The sequence below is a fragment of the Myodes glareolus genome, chromosome 23 (genome assembly GCF_982192425.1).
Source record: "Myodes glareolus chromosome 23, mMyoGla1.1, whole genome shotgun sequence".
In the NCBI taxonomy this organism is placed as follows: domain Eukaryota; kingdom Metazoa; phylum Chordata; class Mammalia; order Rodentia; family Cricetidae; genus Myodes; species Myodes glareolus.
Window position 1 is genome coordinate 7,871,773 of NC_142048.1, and position 6,000 is coordinate 7,877,772.

The window sequence follows — 6,000 nt, forward strand, 5'->3', positions numbered from 1 at the left end:
ACCCACTGTTACATCTTCTTATTTAAATACAAATAGTCGTGAAAAGTTAGGATCTGCATATGAAAGAGAGCTTGGAATTTTTATCCTTCTGAGATGGAATTACCTCACTTAATGCAATGTGCTTATTTCCCTGCAAATGATTCATAATTCTATTTCTTTGTATAATTCCATTGTGTATAGATGCCACATTTCATGATCCGTGCCTCTGTCGATGGACATCCAGGCTGATTCTATTTTCTTGCCATTGTGAATACAGAATTAATAAATAATATGTGCAAATATCTCTGTGGTAAGACAGAGTCCTTTATGTATACGCTCAAACCTGGCAGAGCTGGTCATGCGGCAGCACTATCTTTAGCCTTTTGAGGACTCTCCAGACTCATTTCTGTGGTGGTGGCACTAGTTCCTGTTTCCACCAGCAGTGGAGAAGAAGGATAAGTGTTGTGTTGATGCTCCTGGCATCAAATCTCCTGGGCATTCTTACCATTTCCTGGTGAATAACTTGGAACTCTCTTGCCTGGCTAGGTGTCGCAGACACACACACACACACACACACACACACACACACACACATACACACACACTCCTGGGGCAGCAGCACACCCGAGAATGAAATGAGCTGTAGGATACACATCGACATTTCCTTTCTGTTCACTTGGGGACATCCTGAGACTTGCCCAGCACTTTCTCTTGGTGTTGTTCAGAGTGATTTTTGCCTCAAGGTCAACAGATGACCTCCAACAATGCACCCTCTGCAGTGTTAGTGATACTGCCTGGTCTCCGTGTCTCCTCCTCCACCAGTGCTTCCTTAAATCAATTTCAAAATAAGTTGCATATTGCAAATTGTTTTCTGAAGGTGTGGCTTTATAGGGACTCAACTTTAGGCTGTGTGTTTATCTTCCCAATTAAGGACGCTTGGGTTGTGTCCCTCCTCTACCTTCTGCAAACACCAGTGTGATGAACATGCTCTTACACATCCCTGGAAGTAAGCACAGGAACGTCTCCAGGATGTACAGTTAGAATACCATTTACGGGAGGACAGAACATAGCTATATTTAAGTTCAGTCACCAATACCTTATTTCCACCTTGTGTATAACAAGTACTATTTAAGCCATGCTTTAATTAACAGTTTTGATTAATTAGGAATCTGCAAATGTCTGTCAGTAGTATAGATAGATAGATAGATAGATAGATAGATAGATATTATAGATAAGGTAGTGATATTTTGCTTTCACTTCTCTGAATGCTAGTGAATCTGCACCTTACTAATAACCAATCTCGTTTCCATGGTGTGTGTGTGTGTGTATGTGTGTGTGTGTGTGTGTATTAGACAGAGTCATCCTGTAAAGCTCAGGCTGGCCCTGAGATTCAGTCCTTTGGCCCTACCCCACAGTATAATGGTTCCACAGGCTTACACCACTGTGCTCAGCTTTTATTTCTTTGTATGAGCTAAGTGGCACAGTTTGGCTACATTCTGAAAATTACTCCAGACGCATCATTGATGTGGGATGAATTAATTAACAAGCACATCTAGGCATAAAGTCTTTCCCTAGTGCAGAGGCAGGGGGAGGCAGGGCTAAACTATTCTGGAATTTTTGGATCTGGTCCCCCTTTTGACCAAGCATTCAACGTTATTTGATGAACATGTTTCACTTGTCACTTCCTTGGGTCTAGATAGAAATATGACACTTACATTTTATCAACTTAAACTGACATGAATGCATTTTAAATTCTGAGTTTGCATCTCTAGTTATTATCAAAGTGAATGGGTCCTTCTAGAGATGAGCAAGCAAAAACTGATAGGAAATAGGAAGGTAATCCGCTCAGGACTGAAATTAGAGCAGAGTTAGATCTGAGTCAAGGATCTTGGTGGCTCCGTAAGGAATACGTAGACTAGAGGGCTGGGCTGTCTCTGGGTTTGAGCCCTAAGCTATCTAGTAGACTCTTCATTTCAACTCCCCAGCCTGTCTTGAGTGCTTCAGTGATTTGGGTGCAGAGACGGAGCAGAGCTACAGCTCAAGCTGCTGCTCGCATCCTCCTCACCCCAGGAGTGGGTTAGGGATGGTGGCAGAAAGATACCGGGCCTGCTGCTGCACTCCTTGAATCCCAGTGTAAGGGAGGATTTGAATGCAAAACCTTCAAAATGTATAGCCTGGGCTATACAGCAAGACCCCGTGTCAAGAAACAACAACAAATGCATGAAAAATATGAAAGATGCTATGTTTAGCTTAAGGAAGGAAGGAAGGAAGGGAGGGAGGGAGGGAGGGAGGGAGGGAGGGAGGGAGGGAGGGAGGAAGGGAGGGAGGAGCAAAGAAGGAAGAAAACACAAAGTCTTAGACTTAGTCTACTTTAAATTCTAGCATGCGCTAACCTATTTTCATAGTAAAGTTCTAAAGTTAGGTAGCTATGTTTCATTGTCTCATTTCTAACTGGAAAAGCATAATCCTTTTCTTTTTTAAATGGGGGGACATATGAGAACCCTGGCTCTATATTAAAGACTTCTTGTTAAATACATCTAATTTAAAAATTTGCCTCTCGGGAGAACTGGTTTCTATCCCAGTGGGTGGTTAGTGTTGTTCTTCTCTCCTCAAGGAAAATACTGAATAAGCAAAGTCAACCACCCTCTGAGAGCCATCAGTGAGCTGAGAAATGGCTATCTCAAAAAATGGACGGAGACAGATGATGAATGCACCTTATTCTCCAACCTGTGGTTAAAAAGTCATGATTTGAACACTGTTGATGATTCCACTATCAGGGCTCTTAAATGTTGTTGCCTGGTGACTCTCTAAAGGCTCAGTGTAGGTAATCTTCAGAATTAAAAACTTTTGGGCAACCAGTCTGTGTTTGAGGGGTCTCAATACCTCCGTGTTTCCTTTTTATGTTCTCATTGAAGACTACAATCTTGGGGGACGGAGGTTCTGTCGGTGGAAGGAGAAAAGCAGTCCCTCTCCTCTCTGATACAATGTAGCTTAGACTGCCCTTGAGGTGCCGGGATGGTAGGTGTGCCACGCAGGATAACGCTGAGCCATTCTGAGGTAAACCAGGAGCGTTCAGTTCTCTGTTCTCCTTGAAGGAAATTTCAAGAACCTAACTGAAGGGAGAGAAAGGAAATGTCCACTTCCAGTCCTGCAGCATTGCAGCCTCAACCCAAGGGGAAAGGCTGGGAAACCCTTCTGAACACTATAGCTGAGGGTGATGAATGACTGTCATCAATCATGGTGCTGGAGAAGGCCCCTCCTCTAGCCAAGCTTGCCACTACACCAGCACAGCAGTAAGCCGAGCAGGAATCCTAGCCATGAACCTAAGAGCCTATAGCTGATGTATTTCTAAACAGCACACAACACCGAGCTTGTAAGAAAAGATATGCCAACAAACAAGAAAAACAACTCTAAAGAAAGAAAGGAAACATTAGAGGCTAGCTCAAATAAGGTAGAGACAGTGGAGTTAACAGACAAGGAATTCAGAATAACTAAGATAAGTTACATTGATGGGAGAGGACAGTCACCCAGACCCCTCAGAAACATCAAGTTGGCCATATACTCATGCAATACTGCCTTCACAGGAGTTCCTGAAACCAGGTGAGTGAATGCAGCCCCTGGTTCTGACATAACAGTAATAAAAGGTGCCCTAAAGAAGCAGGAAGGGTTATCGGTGTTAAACGCCAGCCAGCATCTTCAGCTGTAAGCAATAGTGCTTGAAGCATGAGGTCTCTGCCTTAGGCGAGTTAGTAATGAACTACTTTCAAGTTGGAATTCAGTATTAGGCTAGTGTTGGGCATAGCCCTAAAGTCCCTACCCAGAAATAATATATAAGGGCTGTGTCTTCTGCCTTGCAGTAGAGCCAGAAAGAAACTCATAACCCTAGCTGGCAAGATGCTACTTCTTGGTACCAAATATCTGTGGTTACTCAACTCTGTCACTACAACAGACTATTAAATCTACTTTTAATACTTAATCACCTCTTACTAACAACAGAGGATAAAGGGCCAAACCTTTATTATACAAGTCTGGGATTATTCTAGGCCTGAGCTATCACATATGTCAAGAAACATTAAGAATTTTCAAGGAATTATGACATCACTTACCCGACAAAATAAGGTACCAGAAACCAACCACAAAATCAATGATTATGTGTGCTGTCTTAGTCAAATAATGCAAAGTAGTTGCTTTCAATGACACTCAAAGAATTTCAGTAAAACATAGAGAAATAGTTAATTAACTAATCAAATAAACTTAATGGTGAGACAAGTTGTTTTTAAAAGTCAAACAGAAATACTATAGCTGAAAAGTACAATAAACAAAATATCTGCTAGAAACCATCAATAGAAATTCCAAAGAATCTGTGATCTCAAAGGTAGGTTATTTACAAAGAACCAGAGGAAGAAGAAAGAAAGAAAGAAAGAAAGAAAGAAAGAAAGAAAGAAAGAAAGAAAGAAAGAAAGAAAGAAAGAAGGGAGAAAGGGAGGGAGGGAGGGAGGAAGGAAGGAAGGAAGGAAGGAAGGAAGGAAGGAAGGAAGGAAGGAAGGAAGGAAGGAAAATAAACTAAGGAGAGTAAAGAAAGCTCCCAGAAATTTGGGGCTGGGATTACAAGAGCAAATAGTTAGATTATTGGAGTTCAAGAGATCTTTGTGAGTGCAAAGAGGTAGGAATAGTTTCCAAAGAAATAGCGCCAACAACTTTCAAAACATAGAAATGATAGAACACATTCAGGTACAAGATGGGTTAAGGGTCACCTGAGAGATTGAACTCTATCAAATCAACTCAAAGACAGACAGCAAGTATAAAACTGAGAGTTCTAAAATCTAGTAGAGTACATGTGATCCCCAGTTTCACGAATAGAAAACTTATCAGAAGAAAGAATACAGGTCAAGGGTACTCAGATATGATATAGCTGAATGACTGTCACCCTGGATAGCCAAGAGACTTAGTCTATTGTCCTTTCCCTTGGCAGCACATCAAAAATAAAGTTCTTCCTAGTGAGGATTAGTGCAGGGGAAAAGGCACAGGCTGTGACTTGGCATTCAGTGATGAGTTAAAGCCTAACACTGGACAGGTCTGAATAATCACCCCCAGGACAGAGCTCAGAGGCAAAGTCTTCAGACTCATGCTGGTTTGGGGGCAAGTCAAAGTCTTTGTCAAGTATAATTCTACTTCGAATAACATCATTGTGGCTGATTGTAGCTTTAATTGTCCATGAGTGTGCAGCCCAAGTTGGCAGCCCATGATAATGTGCACTTTGGTCCTGCTCGTTTGTTGCACTGACCTCAGCAGGCTATGTGCTCTGGGAGTGGCACATCATCGCAATGGTAGTAACCAAAGCATGACCACCCTATTCTTTCTTTGTCCCCAGTGACCCAGCACATACAGAAAGTTGCTGTCTACCTAAAAAGGTGTCTTCTTGCATGAGATCCTGAAGAATTTCCTTCCATGGTGAGTTTCAAGGCCAGGCAGATTTCCGCAAAACCTGAATACAGGCTCGTGACTATGGAAGAGGAAAAAGGTGATTCAAAACACTAAATTCACTCCAATATACAGTATAATAAAACTCAAAAAATAGCTAAAGCGAAGTATCTTAGACAGAACGAGGAAATCCACGTAAATATGTCTGCGTTCTCTGTGCACGACTGGCAGGTCAGAGAACTGAGGAGAATAAACTCTGAAGCAAAAACACTGTATCAACTAAAGCTTTGCTTTCAGAATGAAGAGGATAAATGCATTCCAGACAAATAATAGCTATGAGACTTGAAACTACCAAAGGATCTTAGAAAACATTGGTAAAATTCTTCAAGCTGAAATAAGAGAGAATAATGGATAAGAAAAAGTTGTCAGAGGCTTACATTTCTCAGAAAGAACATAAAGACTTGAATGTTTTAATATTTTAACCACAGTGTGCTATAAACATATGTAGATGTATATGAAGATTAAAAACAAAGCTACTAAAATAAGTTTAATAATACCTGAGGAGATAGGCAATGCAGAAAGATGTACAGCAGGGCTTGA

General features: G+C 41.4%; 1 long non-coding RNA gene across 1 annotated transcript in view; it reads left to right on the forward strand.

Annotated features, from left to right (window-relative positions):
* Nucleotides 1-5,585, forward strand: part of LOC148118296 (uncharacterized) — a 25,885-nt gene extending 20,300 nt beyond the window's left edge. Inside the window, exon 3 of the long non-coding RNA XR_015736135.1 lies at nucleotides 5,351-5,585. This is a non-coding gene — a long non-coding RNA (uncharacterized LOC148118296). The remainder of the gene's footprint in view (nucleotides 1-5,350) is intronic.
* Nucleotides 5,586-6,000: the final 415 nt, after the last annotated feature.